This window comes from Pyxicephalus adspersus, chromosome 9 (genome assembly GCF_032062135.1).
Source record: "Pyxicephalus adspersus chromosome 9, UCB_Pads_2.0, whole genome shotgun sequence".
NCBI lineage: Eukaryota > Metazoa > Chordata > Amphibia > Anura > Pyxicephalidae > Pyxicephalus > Pyxicephalus adspersus.
In genome coordinates, this window is record NC_092866.1 from 40176065 (window position 1) to 40193674 (window position 17610).

Below are 17610 nucleotides of genomic sequence, written 5' to 3' on the forward strand. Positions count from 1 at the left end.
ATTGTAGGCTCCCAAAAAATAAAAAGCATTGGGAAGAAGTGGGTAATACAGAATACCTATGGATGGACACCATGTCAAGTAGGAATTGTCAGAAACAGGCTAAATTGTGGACCGATAATTTAAAATAGGTTATTATTATATGTATTTTTAGTTATCCCTTTCTGACATCATGCCCATATCCGAAGGCCTAATTCACACTGTTGCATTAAAGCAATAAAGCATTATCCTGGTTGATGCATTACAAGGTCAGTCATTCTGAAATGGGTCGCTATGCATGTATGTGTGCTGTGGTGCAATTCATTCCTAATGCAATCTGAATGCAACGCTCCAACTTGTGTTGTGGTGCTACAATGCATGAACCTTATTCAGTGCATTTTGGTGAATTAGACAGTCCATTCAACACGTGTAACATGTGATTGTTCAACATACCAGACAAATGAAATGGGCCATATTCGATTCCTGCAACATCCACAGATACTCCGTAACTCTTTTACTTCTTACTTTGAAAATATGCATTGAACCTCTATATAAGGCAACTGATACATTTCTGCTATGATTTACTATTTTAAAGCACACGTGAAAGGATATAATTTTGACTAACAGACGTCACTGCAGCCTAGTGTTTATTCCACATTGTAATCTATACGGGACAGCATAACTTTTGCCAAGAATTTATCTGAAGGAGCGGATATTACTGTGCAACGCATCACAACTTAATTACTAGTGGAGATTATAATTCTATGTTAACTTAAGTGCTGTTACCTGGCTAGAGATAACAACGGTAATTATTTTGAATTGTGCAGTTTTATTACATTGTATGTCAATAATTTTTATATTCAAATTTGTTAAATAGGGTATTTATGATCTTTTTTTCTTGTTAAATATGGAATTTGATATTTATCAAGAATTGCCCTTGTGAGTGTTGGACATAATTTTGCCTGACACTATAAAGCTTCCGGTACCTCCTCTTTTTTCTCCCTTTATTTTAAGGCAGTTACATAGAGTGTATGTCACAAGAGGCATGCTTAGACTGGAGAGAGGCTGGAAGAGATAGTTTGTCCATTTTGTATCTGATCAACAGGTTAGCATTCAGTTCTAGGTGTACATACCTAAAGTGCTAAGTTGTAGGAACACAGTACATTATTCCAACAACAATACACCAGATGAAGTGTTCTGTGCACTCTTGAGTTGGACTTCATATTCTGCTTTATTCACTGCAGTACAACTGGGACACTTGACCATGGGTGAATGGTGCACATATGCAATGAAAGTTCATACAAACTGTCTATAGGATGTGCACACTGCAGGGTGAAAATTCAAACCCAATGTATGCAGAAAAATAATTTTTAAATGCAGTTGTATTCTACTTTAGTACTATTAAACAAAGTATTCTTTTGTAAGAATTTAGGTATAGTTTTGGCCTTGTGATTTCATTCTAATCCATTTCTTTCTACACTACACAATCTTTCTTTCACGTCCAGCTGATACTTCGAAGACCACACATGTAAAAACATATACTGCAAAGCTTCTGCTATATAGAATGGAATTCACCCCTCTCCAGGTATGCAGCTTGATGGAGCCTGCCTGATATTTCCAATCAAGTGTTCATCCTGTGTTTAACATCAGCCAGCTGAGTGCTGAAAGTGTTGATCTTCACTGAATTGTCCTTCAATCAAGTGTGGAGAAGAAGAAGCGCCTCATTTAAAGGAAACAACAATGACATTTGAATTCAAACCTTCTTCTCAAAAAATAATATAAAACTATCCCTGAATTACCACGGTTTAAATCTTTCATTGTTAGCATATATTTTCCATTACCATCTGCCTGTATTTAATGTAGTTGAGAAGTATCCTCCCACTGTGTTTGCTGCCTGTGATACCACGGTAGGATGATTTAGGACTATGGTGCACTTCCTGACATATAAACATAGTGCAGCTGTTGCGAATAGGTGTAACAAAAGCAGAGAGGCTCATAAATAGCCGCTTATGATGTCAGTGTATTAAAGGGTCAGTCCACTGATATTGTTGGTATATGCTGGGTATGATAAACCAGTGTTTCTCAACTAGGGTTCCTCAAGAGGTTGCTAGGATTGAGCAATGAGCAATTTGTACCTCTCAAGTCAGTTTAATGATCAATGATCTATTTGGATATCTATAAGGGAGACAATTTTCCCACTGGCAAGCTATATAACAGGCATTGTTCCATTGACCACCAAGCTAATGTACTGTGAACTAAGTAGTAAATATAGCAGGGGTTCGCTTGAGACCAGAATGGTTTTCAGGGGTTCTCTTATATTAAAAAGCTGTTATCTGAGGAGCAAAATACTGTTTATGTCCGGAAGGCTCTACCGATCAATAAAATTACATTTTTGGATAATATGGTCAATGGAGAATAGTTACCAGGACAAAAAACCTCCTTATTCTATCCAAGACTAAAGAAAAACAGCTTTGTGGTACAGTACTACATACAGTTTCAGCACTTGGTACATGAGTACATGAACTGTGGCTTAGGACACTTTTATTCCTGACCCTCCATTAATTGTGCTACTTGTTTACTATCAGGTCTGCTCACAATCAAGCACATCTAACACCTAAGATAAAACTGTGATTGGTTCCTATCCCCATTATCACAATAATACCCAATTTTAAGGTCCTATTTATAAACATGTGGTGGTCAGATAACAAATTGACACTCTGTTTGCCTTTTTTATCTTCAGTAATTATTTGCTGTACTGTTATTAACCTAAATTGAAACTCAATTTACTTGAATTACCAGGGGCTACAGCCCTACATTGCGGCCACAATCTCCTATTTTGAAAAGAGTTGATCAGGGTGGTTATAACAAACACCATTGCCTGGAGCTGTAGAGGAAGGCCTATTCCCACCATGAGCCTGATTTGATAAAGCTCTCCAAGGGTGGAGAAGGTACACTTTTATCACTGAACTTGGATGATCCAGCAAACCTGGAATGAATCTGGTCCAGGATTAAAACATTTGCTAACAAATAGCAAATGGCTATCAAGAAATCTATTCCAGGTTTGCTGGATCACCCAGCTTTACTGATAAAGTATATCCTCTCCAGTCTTGAAGAGTTTTAACAAATTGGGCCCAATGTGTCTAAACTTAGCTTTACCCTCTTTTGTCTAACCAATGTCAAATAGTAATTTGTATTTAAAGTCAGAAAAAGCAATAAAAACATTTAAAACTGGTCTTGTATGCAGAAGGGTTTAGTATGTTGGGTCTGAAGTGGATCCATAACGTCTTTATATGCAGTTTGTTAGTAGCATTTACACAGCAGTGTTTGTATTTTTGAGTTTTATAGGTTAATTACCTGTTGATGCTGCCAGTAGGTTCATATTTACTGGCCAAGCAGTCCAGTACATGTTGCAGTTACAGGAAGTTCTATTCTCAGCTACTAAATGCAGTGACTGCTAGATGTTAGTGGTGGTGAGTAGGTTAGTGGTAAGTGGTGACTTGAGGCTCCCCTTCATCGGGGCTTCAGCTTACACAACACACCACAGCATACCTAATGTTAATGGACATATAATTAAAGCACTGCAAATGTTAAAGGGGCTCCTAATTTATCCTTTCCATATCAGGAAATGTTTAGGTAGACCGGATCAGTGCTATGGAAGCTCCTCACTTTTTTGAGTTTCTCTCTATTTTTTGGAAAAATTCAAGGTCTGTTCACACTTCTTTATCTATGTAATGTCTGGTTTTTGTGTTGCTGTAAAGTTGCCTTTTCATTCTGAACAGGACTTAAATGAGCATTAATGCACTTAAACAAACATACCTGGACTTCTTTCTGATAAGTGCAGAAGCATTGCTTGACACAATACATGTGTGTCAGGCTGTCATTCAGAATGGATACAAATTATATATATATATATATATATATATATATATATATATGCAGCACATTGTAGTACATTAGTGTAATGGTATCCACAGCTTTGGAAACTACAGCAAATGGTACACAGCTGTATAATACTTTGGCAACTCTGATTCCTACTCCAAAATCTATCCACAAAAGATTACAGCTGACCTGATGAGGATAAATCAAATAAAACAAACTGAGCAAACAATAGTAAATGTTGTCCCTGTTTTCTGCCTGTCCCGGGCACAGATCCACAAGAGCTTTCTGGTAACTGGAGCCCTGGTGCTATAACATATTATGAGTACAATCCAACACAAGAGCTTTCAGAATTAAAAAAAAAACTCACCCTGGTCCATAGTGGATTGTGACAACACAACACAGAGGGAGCAAGGTCACAGGGTGGAATGCACCCTGGTGTAGTAAGGTGATAAATATCTAGGACTTTGTAAAAATGTCACATAAGATATATGAACCTAATCCACTGATAAGCAATGATGAGAATCATTAATGGACTTCTCTCAGATTATTGTACTAAGATCTATGAAGGCTGGCATACCATTTTTGTGGTGGTTCCATGTGCAGCAGTTTTTATCCTTTGTATTATACTATTAGTTGTCTGCAATTGCTTGAAGAGATAAATGTACATAAATTGGAATCTTGTTTTAATGGTTTACTCTGGGTAGCATGGATTGCCTAGGGATATTAACTATTTCAGCTCTCCTACCTTCATACCCCCTAGGCTTTACTTAGATGGACAGTTCAAGTAAGTAGTACTGCAGTGGCTCACCAGGTTGTAAATGTATAAGCATCACCCAAGACCTCTGAATAACACTGAAACAAATCAGAGTGATTGAAAACTCATTTTTTACAGATATTTTCCATCAGTAAAGTTATGCTACAGCACGGAGATGGTCCATTCAATGTCTCAGATCATTCTGCTGCAGAATTGCTTTCATAGAGTTAGATGAAAACGCTTTCCAGACACCTTCCTAGTGGTTTTAAAATAGTTTTAAGGGGTCGTGTAAGTGGAATGTTGTACTTTAAAATCCATCCTATATCATCTCCTAGCATTTGTTAAAGCCCATAATCTCTTGTAAAAACTGCTTGTAGCTGCTCCCAGGTGATTTATAGATAAAATTTGGTGCCTGGCAGCAGAAACCGCACAACAAAACTAATTGGCAATTATGATGTCATTACTTAATAACCAAAATAAAGCATACATTGTATCTTAGGACACATTAGCCTTTAATTACCAATAACGTTTTTTTTTTTTTTTTTTTAACTTCTACCTGTTATATTTGACCAGTTTATTGTCTTTAGAGTATTAAAGTATACATTTTAATCTATATTTTGTCCTCTAAAAAAAGGCCAATACATGATATTTCTACAAAGCATGGCAAAGGTATTTGCAAATAAACTTTTTTTTTTTCAGTATCATTTTACCCATTGATTATGTGATTTTGACATGATTAGGTTTTGTATTCACTGTTCAGTGCTGAAATAGTCTTGTGAGGAGAGTGCCACTTACGAACTACACACATTGAAGCCAATTGTCTCACATTCACCTCATTTGGATTTAAGTGAAATCTCAGGCAAAGTAATGTACTGCATCAAAAACAGTAAAATGTCCATATAGCCATATCTTTTTTTTTTCCAGTTTTGAATATATTTGGGAGAAATCAGAAGAAATAAAACCTCAGTTGAGGCAGGTTTGTTTTGATACATCCAGACTATTCAACTCCCTTTTCCTGGTGACCATTGTCACTGAAATTCAGCATAAGAAAAGGGTCAAAATTGACAGTTGTTTTCAGAAAAGGGTGAGAGGAAAATCTTCTAATGAGGGCACTTGGTCCGTGGCAACTGTCATAAAAGGTCAATTTCACTAAGTTTGGAGAGATTTCCCCTTTTACTTCTGATTACATCTAAAGGACATGAAAGGAACTCACTCCATTTTTTCTGTACTCTATCCAAAAAGCTATACATACAATTTAAATTATTATTACACAGTATTTATATTGCGCAGACATATATGATGCAGTGCCATAAAACATCTACTGTCATGTCACTAGCTGTCCCTCTAAGGGCTCCCACAATTTAATGTCCCTACCATAGTCATATGTCTTTAATACAGGTCAATTTGGGGGGAAGCCAAACACCCTAACTGCATGTTTTTGGAATGTGGGAGGAAACTGGAGTACCCAGAGGAAACCCACGCAAACACAGGGATAACCTGCAAACTCCATGCAGATAGTGTCCTGGCCAAGATTCAAACCTGGGACCCAGCGCAGCAAAGGCCAAAGTGCTAACCTCTGCTATAGCCATACAAGCTGTTATTAATATCTAACAGAATGTATAATGACCTAGCACAATTCAATAAAAGCCTAATAAAATAAACACAGCAATGTCATAAACAAAGGAGATTAATCGATGAATAAGTAGATAAGTAGTCTCAACAATATTATCATTAATGTCACTGAAGACAGCTTGTAAGTTGTAACTTGGATATATTTATGGGAGCATTAAAATATGTTAATGTTTATGACTGGGATGTATAATAAAATATGGTGTCATTTGCACCTTTGGAAGAGAAGGTCATAAAGAGGGCCATATTTGGATGTTACACCACCCTAGGAACAACTGAATGATTGTGTCCTTTTTACAAGCTTCTCCCATTTTGTCATGGATGTAGGATGGAATTCCATCTATTCCGAATGGTAATGCACTCCATATAGCAAATATTGCATGTTGTACAGGGCCTTAATACATTAAATTTAGATTTTTATTACGTCTTTATGGAACTGGACTGCTGCCTCACCCTGTCTTCTTACACTACCTAGGCCTAGCAGCAATCATATAGCCCATGAATTATTGCATTACATACTTTTTTGTATTTATTGGGAAAATAGGTACTTGCTCCTAGGGCAAGCTACAGGGCAGGTAGGTGCTTGGAACGAGGGATAGTTAGGGTTCAAAGTATCAGAGCACCACCTGGATGCCTTTAGGAGGAGCAACCCACCTATATACCTAGAAAAATAAATAAACCCTCTAAAGATGATCCTTTAACAACACGGAATCTGATTTTATAACATACAAGGTAACACTTGTTATACTTCCATTTACCTTTTACCTGGGATCAATATATAAATAAATAAATATATATATATATATATATATATTTGTTTTTTGTTTTTGTTTTTTTGAACAACAGTACATTTTTAAAAAACTATGTAAGATGAACAGTGTTCTTTACTCCAATTTGCATGAGAAAACTAATTTGCAAAGACATGATAAATCAATGGAACATGCAAACATTTTTCCTCATAGAAACCCTGGCTAAAGGATTTTTTGGGCCAGTACAATACAATCTGGGCCAGTTTGTATTTGGAGAGCAGTGCACTTTGTTGGTGTTTCTGGTAAACACAAGAGAGTTTATGACATAATTAAACTGTTACCACAGCAACCTATCTGGCTTTAAAATGCAACAAAGAATTTGATATTGGTATATTCAGCAGCTTCTCATTGATTCGTTTCCATGGGGTAATTTATGAGGTCTACATAGTAATAGTTTTATCCATGGCTGACATAATTCTTAACCAGGATTTAAACTATTTTTTAATTTTAATTTAATTTTAGAAATATGATAAAGTCTTGTGTAAAAGTTGTATGAATCCCGGGTGAATTTGTCAATAAACAGATTTTTATATTCTGTATTTTTATGTAACTGTAGAGTGAATATGGTCACGATCACCAATTAACCATTGTTCACAATTATTTCCCTTGCCAGTCGGTGTTAGTCAGTTGGTCACTGAGCCATTTCAGCGATTGATGTTGCATCCAGTTATTCACAGGCAATGTTTGTCTTTCTAGGACACCTTATATTACTGTGGGAACATTATGATCTAGCTCAGTCAGCCCTTTTGTAAATAAGATGCGTTGATGAGCACATGACTGAATCTGACTGTACGAGGAAAAGGAATGGCAGATGATCCTGTTTTTCCTTTACACACACTATGTCAATACAGGCAGTAGTTTTGATTATGTAAGCAGTTGTGAATTCAGTGACCAGTGGAATGAACACATTGTTAACACATAATGTAACAGAATGGGTTTTTAACCAATTGTAAATGTAGATAAAGCCTTGTACCCCAACCAGCAGGACTAGTTGCATCAATAATATTACATGAAGATGTAGTCAGCCGTGCATATGTTGCAGGATTCTACCTTTGTGCTCTAACCTGAGTACCCCAAACCCGACCTATGCCCTGTGGTGTTGCACAGTGCTTTGTGGCTCCATATATTTAGAATAGAACCCCAATCCACAAGTAAAGTAGGTGCCACATTGCAGTACACAACAAACCACATGCTGTTCATTAGGATTGACTACTTTATAAAAATGTTGCAGATCCAGTTTTCGGTCTGTTGCCAAGTGTTTGGTAGCCTGTTTAAAATGAATTTGCTGTCCTAATGCAGAGTCGCAGGGCCAGTACCTATGTAAAAGCTACATTCAGCTTCGGTAATGTACATTGGAGGTTGGTATGTGTATTTTGGTATGTGTATGATCATTTTTTTCACTTTTAGCAATGGATTTGTTCAGCTCTGTATGTAAAATGGGGTTATTGAAACATGAGAAAATTTAAAGGTTCCTGTATGTACAAGCTCTAATTTCCAATTGTGGCTGAATGAACAGGTGACTTTCTATATAAAGTTGGCCACAAATTTCAACTATTTTCTGTACATCTACCTACAACAACAGCGTGTAGTATAAATGCCTACCTGGTTGTGTATACATTGACTAGATCAGCACATTTAACCTTTAAATTTATTATTTGGAGATCAGTGAAAAGAATGCCTTTTTGCATTGATGACCATTGGGAAAATACCATCAGAAGTGGTGATAAGAATTTTACTGTAACATATGTATATATGAGGTGGGAGGTCATTTAGGAATGAGAAGAAAAGAGTCACCGTGCAAGAAACATTTTCTGTTGGTTGTAGAGTGTAATGAGAGATATATAGAATACACATAAACTCCCTATAGACTGTCTAATCACTGTGTTACTATAGTAGAGGAGCACAACCAATGCACTAATCTGTAATTAGGCTTTTCGTTGTCACATTGCACACAATGCATTTTTAGCACAATAGGCTGCTATTTCACCTATCTCCTTTCTTTATTTCTCTTTTGACTTGTTACATAGCACTAATGTTTAGTATTTCCACCAAAAGTTCCTAGTTTTTTGCCAACCACACTGAATGTTATATCACATTATTGAGATACAGATTGCTCCAGCAACAAACACTATCAGAATACCTGGAAATGTGATGTTGATCGGACAAAGAACAGGTTTGGGAAAAGCTGTTTATAGTATGAGACAAAATTTTCTAGTAGTAAGTACTTCTTATCCTGGTGTGATAATATCCACTCATTAGACTATATATATGGAGACACAGTTTTGTTACCCTATGGGGTCTGTTTATCAATGTTTTAACACAAGGTTGTCCCAACTTTTACACAAAGAGTTTTGAGATTGCAGTTCAGTGCACATAAAGTTACACTAAATTTCTATTAGGATTAACAGGTATTTTCAGTACTTAGTCTGAAAAAAGAAAATAAATCCAGCCACCACATCTAAGCACCGATAACGTATAATGTAATACATTTTTCTTCTTGTATTTAGATATATGTTTATCTTAGAGATGGAAAGATTTGTACACATGGGAGTTACAACAATGTATTGAATGATATATTGAACATTTTTTCCAATGGGACATACTCCTGCAATGCTTTTCTATAGGGCTCATGAAACAAACACTTCTAAATAGAGTGTGGGAAAAGCAAGCAGGACAAGGAGAAAGGTAGAACCTCACACACAGTACTGCATGTCACTAAGAATGAAGCAAAGCCACCAAAAGTCCCTAAATACCCACTTGAAGCTAGCTGGCACAATCCCATTTTGCTCAGATTAATTAACTGAATTGTAATACTAGCAAATGTTTGCCTTTTCATTAAATCAGACATAGGCGTTGAATGAGACACTGCATGTAATAGGGAGGCCTTAACAACTGGATATAGCAGGGAGGCATGAGGCACTCTGGATAATAAAGTCCCATTATATCCTGCCTATATTAGAGAGGAATATGGCACTGCATGTAATAGATAGACATAAGGTACCACATGTGGCAGAGACATGCGCAAAACACCGCATGTAACATACAGCACTGTGTTACAGGGAAAGGTAAAGCACTACATATAATAAAAACGCATGAGACACTGCATGCTTTACAAACACATGAGGCAATGCATGCAACAGAGAGAAAGAAGTTATTATTAAAATGCATTACACTTTAGGCATAAAATAATACATGTAATTGAGGGTCAGGAAGGAATGGTGACATGAGAGACTGTGTATGTCAGAGAGGCATAAAGCACTGCATGTAACAGAAAGCTGGTCAAAAGAAAAGTGTGCAATAGTGTAAGGCTCTGCATATAGTAGAGAGGGAAGTAAAAAAAATGAATATATAGGTGTAAGAGACCCAAGCACTCTATGTAACTGGGATGCATTAATCATTGTGTTTAGTACAAAATGTTAAGCAATACAAGTAACATGGAGACACTGAGCACTTAGAGTAGTAGAATGGCAGAAGAGGCTGCAAATGTATTATAAAAAGATGAGGCACTGTATTTCATAGAGACATGAGCCACCAAGTTTAGTAAAGAAAGAATAGGCACTATGTGTAATAAAGGCATGAGGCACTTTGTGAAAAAGAGAGGCATGAGCCACTGAGTGTAGTAAAGAAAGATAGATCACTGTATATAATATATGTATAAGACTCTGTGTATTGAAGAGCAATATGGTGTAAGGGAGGCAACTAAGAGATAGGAGGAACTGGGATCATTTTTTATAGGCTGTGAAAGATAGAAAAGGCTTCTTTTTACTAACATTGATGAAGTGGATTGACCTGTATGTGCTGGAGTACATATGTCATTGGTGGTATAGATACTCATGTGTGAACTGTTTTGGAGGCTGATCTAAATGATCTCACCTGCTTCACTCCATTCCGTATGAGTGCACGTAAAATGTTACTTAAAGAAACCCTGTCACCAATGTAAAAACTGCAGTAAAAGCACAATAAAATTAAGTAGTTCAAATGCTCAATACTACTTTTTTTCCTTAATATAAATTATTTTTTTTACTTGCAGTATGCCTTTGATCAGGAAATGTAATTTAAAATGTAAAAAAAACAGTTTCCTATTACAGCCTGTCTATCCTTGTGCGTGATACCCTTTTTCTGGGAGTGTTTAATTAATCTATATGCTGGCCCAGCTCCTCTTACCTATTCTTACATTACCTTTTATGTATCTGCCTGGTAAGGAATGTAAAGCGGGATGCTCTGGGATGTCACTTAACTGACATAATAGAATGTGCAGGCTGCACAGCATCCACTCTCAGGGCTTTTTGAGGTCTACACAACATACATAAGTAATATACATACAATTTTTTCCTATGGGAAGATTGTTGTTGCAACTAATGATCTGGCATCAGGGTCTTCTTATCTTTACTTCGTCTGAATAGAGTTGCTTCTTTTAGATCTTACAGGAAACTAGTGACTTTTGGAAATTTTATGGTATTATTGACATTTTTGGAACTCTTCTGGCACTTGACAAATAAGGGTGGACATAGGGACATGCAAAATGTACTGCTGCACAAGGGCCCTTGACCCCTCCCAGCCAACAGGAACCCCATGGAGGGGACCCAGTTCTGCAGAGGGGCCCATAGTTGGCTACATCCACTACTGTGGAGAAATATCTGTTACCTGAAAATATCCTGATGTGTTGAACAAACTCTGACCAGTGTTTTCATGTGAAGAGTCTTAAGCCCTAACCAGAAAATTCCTCTCTTCATTTCTCTTAATGCCTCATTTTTCTTAAAATCCAACCAGTCTGACTTGGAGCTTATTCAGAGATTTGTGGACAAAAAAAGTGGGGGATTAAAGGGATGCCATGTATATGGGAAACCAAGCCTTACTTCCTGACTGTCCTTGTTTTCTGATCCAATCCTTGTTGTCCCTCATTCATCCTTTTTGTCTTTTTGTGAATATATACATTTATTAAGATAAAATAATTACCTATTAAAAAGTGGTATTTTGCAGTAAACCCTTAAAAATGAAAACTTACAAATCTGGCTGCACAGCACAAATGTAAACCTCATAATATCTTTATAGTTCTAAACATGTTCATATGTAAGCCTATTGATTGTATTTATTATTCTCTGCATATTGCTTTATCATTTTTAGTTTTATGTTAGTTTCAGGACAGTTCTGTCACATTTACAAGAAACAAATTGTTAGTTCTCTTATCTGCATTCTCTTGTATTGCTGCTTTGATGCATTTGGTTTGCAGGACCTTTTACCCTGGACCTTTTCACAGTGCCCCCTCACCCTCCTCCACCCTCATCCATCCTCCTGCAGACATTGTTGTCCCCCACACAAATACAAACTTGCACACTCACTTCTTTTATGATTGGTCACCAAGTTCTTTTTAAATTCCGGGTGACCGTGGCAACCACAAGCCCCCTCTTATGCAGCGATGCCCACCCACCGCCCTCAGTAACAAGTGGCACACTAGACAGCAGAGCCAAATTCAACCCACAAGTTTGCACAGTCTCTGGAGGCCTGATTTGAAAAAAGAAAGCGGCTCTGCCTTATTTATTCCCAGACTGGGTGAGTACAGACAAAAGCATGGTATTAGATGTATAATTTTATCAGTTGCTATGAGGGCATGCTGGCACATGTAGTTCCACAAGAATTTATGAATAAGGAGTTCCCCCTAAATATATATAGCAGCTAGATGCAAATGTGACTGATGTAAGGTACATTAACCTGGGATACCCAATCAAAAATCAGCATTCTTGATGTGCCAATGTTATGCTGATTTGTGATTGGTTAATAAAAAAGTATTATCTTTGCATATTTTGTATTTATTGTAAGTTGCAATAGAGTGGGAAAGAGTTAGAACCTCTCTGGTTTCATTACTGTCCATAGTTTCACACCCACTCATTTACCTGGTTTAGAGTCTGAGACACCCCAGTGATAAAAGGACAAGAAACGAGGGGAACAGGCCTCACCGGTATAGGAAGGCACATGCCACAATGAGAACTTTACCATGGCTCTAAAGTTTTCCTGCCATACTAAAAAAATGTATATTTGTTGTTCTCTATTTTTAAAGGAGAGCTTCCTGACCCTACAACTCCCTATCCCTGTCGCTAGGACTCCCTATTAATGTCCTTATGACCTCCTATTCCTGTCCCTTTGACTCCCTATCCCTGTCTCTACGACTCCCTATTAATGTCCTTATGACCTCCTATTTCTGTCCCTTTGACTCCCTATCCTTATGACCCTCTATCCCTTTCCCCATGACTCCCTATCCCTGTCCATATGACCCCATATCGTTGTCCATATGACTCCCTGTCTCTATCCAAATGACTCCCTGTCTCTATCCAAATGACTCCCTGTCTCTATCCAAATGACTCCCTATCTCTATCCAAATGACTCCCTATCCCTGTCCATATTACCCCCTATCCATATGACTCACCATCCCTGTCCCCGTGACTCCTTATCCCTAACCTATGACTCCATGGTGTTAAATGAATGTATTATTCCTAATTTGTATTTTATTCCAAGTTTGTGTTCATACTGCTTTAAAATTTTACATTTACATTTTTTAAACTCATTCTCAATTATTTAGTGTTAGGTAGTAAAATGTTGCCTATGAAACATGAAGATGATTGTAGAAGTAAAGTATATTCACATTGGTAATCAATTAATTATAAGTTCCAAAACACTGCACACATATGTATGAGATTCTGCCCTTCTGATCATTTTTTTGTGGTAACAGCGTGAACATAATAATTTGAAGACCCCACATACGGAATGCCTGAACAACCTTATTTACTCCAAAATTCTGGATTTACTTTTCTGGAAGAAAAGTAAAGAAATCTGCCCAAGCAGGATTTTTATGGCATTTATAGTATAGAATATGAATAAGATTTGTTTTTTTTGTAAAATTGTAATACAATGTCCTTTATTTACACATTCAATTAATAAAATCAGTCTGAAAAGACATAACAGTTCACAATATTGCTTTTTAAAAAATGGTATATGTCATACTAGCACCTGCACCAAACAAACATATAATCCTCATAGGATATAGCACACAATGTTTATAGAAAGGAACCCCATTAACGTATTCCCAAGTAGTCAAAAACTTGTAGAAAAAAAATGAACATACACATTTTGCAGCATTATAATACTACTTCTTCAGGAAAACCTACTTCCCCCTCCTCTTAGATTGTAAGCTCCTTGGGGCAGGGTCCTCTCCTTTTCCTGTGTTGTTGTTTGTATCAGTCTGTCATTTGAAACCCGTATTTAATGTACAACACTGTGTAATATGTTGGGGCTTTATAATTTATAAATAGATATATATATATTTACAATTTATTAATATTACTACTACTAATAATAATACTGTACATGTGCGCTGTACTGTGCATAGTACTGAAAAGTCTGTGCATTATTCCATGTAACTAATAACCTAATTATCCTTGCATTGGTTGTCACCTGCAATACCAAACTGAATTGTTTATTCACACCAAAGCAGTGATCAGACAGTAGGCCTGGACAGGTAAGTAGGAAGGTAAGTGACGAAATGTTTTAGCCACAGTGTTATATTTAAGATATAAAGGAATTGGATGGAAATGTGTCCACCAGCTGATACAAAAGCTCACAGCAAGAAAACATAAAAGTATATTCACCAGGCAAACAAAAAGGCAACTAAACTAGCTTCCCCTACTTGTGTCCTGTGGCCACGGGTTTAACTCCTTGGAGTTTTACATAAACACACAAATCACAACACAAATGTTTCTTTCTGCTCATTGCAACCAATTGTTTTCTAAAAGTAATTTACGCAGTGCAGAGTTTGATATCAAACAAAAATTCTGATTGGCTGAAATGGTGTTAACATTTATTCCACTCACATACCCTGCAAGCGTGACCTAACTAGCCTGATGTATGTATTTAAAAAGGTTATTTGGTTGCTATGGGTTACAATCATTGTACTTTAGCCTTGCTAGATACACTGTAAGGTGTCTAATATGTATGACTGTCTGTTCATACAAAGACAAATGATTGGCTGGTGTCCTGCGCGGTGATAGGTGGCCTGGCTACACTTTCGGATTCTGCCCCGCCATTGGTCAGTGCATCTACGGTGATCTTTACCAGCAGTTATGTGGAATGTTTTCTTTTAAAATCTTCCAGTTGCATTGTTGAAGGAACTTTGTTTCCGGACCTGTGTAGGTGCTGAATATGCAGGTCAGTGTTTGTTCAAATAACAACCTCTGTCCTATTTAACACTGTACATTATATTTACATATATTTAACCCTGTCAGAGGTCTGCAATGGTGAAGCAAGTATTCAATGTGGGAGAAAACAGGAATACAGAACAAAACCAGGCAATAAAACTGACATAGTTTGGATTCCTTGTGTGGAATGTTAGTTAGTATACAGCAGCCTTTCTCCACCTTTGAAATATTTATCAGCTCTTCAGCGAACCCCCTGTTATATATACTATATCCATAGCACACAGAATATTACCATGGTGGTGGTCAGTAGGAAGAATGCCTCTTACATTGCTGGCCAGTAGGAAGAATGTCACCATTACAGATAGCAAAAAAGATTATTGGTGTCACTTAAACTGACCAGAGAGGCACAAATTGCTCATGTCTTAGGGAACCCTTAGCAACCTCTGGAGCAGTGGTCGCTAACCTATTCGGACCTACAGACCCTTAAATGCACAGACTCTGGACCGTGCATGCACAGGGAGCCGGGTGTCACTCAAAGGGGAAGAAACTTCCCCCAGAGGGACGTCATAATGCCAGAACCCCCCCTCTGCCCTGAGCCTACAATCCATATGGGAGACGTGCTTCACAGCTCTAGCCGGTGCGCCCCCCCCAGCAGGGTCATTCTCCTGACCCAGGTGGGGGGTTGCACCAGCCGGACCTGCGGACCACAAAATTTTTCTTGCAGACCACGGGTTAGCAACTGCTGCTCTAGAGGAACCCTGGTTGAGAAACCCTGGTATACAGCATATTATATGTATTAAGGATCTCCTTGTGTATTTCTTATTACTCTCAAAGCACCAATCAGGTATCGCGTTCCAGCGAATTCTCTGAAAACATAAACTTCATGGACCAGCCAATTTCTGGGCAAGCCGGTTCTACAGTATAACTCTGATACTGCTGACCTGGATACCCGCCGTGTACCTCTTGCTGCTGAGTCTGTCACCTGACTGGCTAAGCAATTAAAAATCTTCTGATGCTTATCGGATGTACCTATCACCCTGTATCCTTTGTTTACGAGATGTTTTGATGTATAAGCCTGGTTGTCTTTGTATGTGAAAAAGTTCAATAAAAACTAAAAAAAAAAAAAAAAACATCCAATGCAATTTTAGTCAATATGTGGGCGCTAGCATCATAACTGGAGCACCCTATAAACGTTTACAAATGTTGATTTGTTGTTATTTTACAAAAAAAATACATTTTTTTTTATTAATTGCACTGGGATAGACCCTTGAAAATGGGCACAAGTTCTCTTCATTTGTTTTGTTACATTATTTTGTAGCAATAAAAAACAAAGTTTTATGATCAGACTTGTACCTAATTACCAGCATGAAATGATCATGGAAGAGGTTGTCAGCTCTGCTTTTCTTCTCGATGGGTTTGTTCAGGAAAATGAAGGCAGCCAGGTGAAGGGTTAAACACACCTATGTTCCCCAGAGGATGACATCACCTTCCAGATGACACCTGGCCACGCCCACACCTGCACACAGAGGCACGGTGCTGGGGAAGGTGACAGGGCTGTAGTAGAATGGGCGTGGTCAGGAGGCCGGGGTTGGCCAATCAGAGCAGTGGGAGATGATGCACGCAGGTTGCTTCCTTGCTCATTCCAAGGTAGTGCAGGGTGGGGGAAGGATCAGCTGATCAGCACTGCTAGACAGAGGAGTGACATTAGGACAGCAGGCAGGTTCCAGCTCCATTTATTTCCTTGTGATCTGATCAGAGACAGCCAGCACAGGTAAGAATCTCACCCCCACATACCATAACGTTCCAAACTCAGACTTTATGCTTCTTGTGTGCTCAGTGGAAACTTGGAATGGCTGGCTAACCTTGCTGTGACAATGTCTGATGTGGCTGCAGTATAGGTGTGATGGGGATTCTGCAGTGCAGCTGGTGACAGTATATATGTAATGTGTATACAGTGTATGTACTATGGATCTATTGAGTGCTTCTGTACTGTAATGTAGTGGAAGCCAATAGTACATTTTAGATCTACGGTCAATATTACATTTAGAGGTTGCACTATTAATATTGGGTTTTGTACTTTCTGATGTCATGGAGCAATTGTATGTTTATGATTCTCTGTTTGGTATTGTATTCTTTAATTTAGTGTCAATATTTGGATTTGCTGTGTCTGGTATAAAGGATTTGAAAGTCCAGCTGTAAGGGGAAACTGCAGGTTGTGTTAGCTAAGAGCAGCTGCAGGTAGACTGAACCAGGGATAGCCAGGGGCGGTGGAGGTAGGGTGAGCTGGAAAAAGCCAGGGGCAATGCAGGTAGAGTGAGTCAGAGAAAACCAGGGGCAACTACAGGTGAGGTGAGCCTGGTAAAGCCAGGCAATGCAT

The 17610-nt window shown here is 37.9% G+C and overlaps 1 protein-coding gene across 3 annotated transcripts in view; it reads left to right on the plus strand.

Moving 5' to 3' along the window:
- Positions 1 to 12475: 12475 nt before the first annotated feature.
- Positions 12476 to 17610, plus strand: part of RASSF7 (Ras association domain family member 7) — a 48595-nt gene continuing 43460 nt past the window's right edge. For 2 of the 3 annotated variants that reach the window (XM_072421655.1, XM_072421652.1), the window contains exon 1: positions 16890 to 17004. The gene's annotated coding sequence lies outside the window, so the exon portion shown is untranslated. Of the gene's footprint in view, positions 12598 to 16889; positions 17005 to 17610 lie in introns of those variants that run through there. The other variant, XM_072421654.1, reaches the window with a different exon arrangement.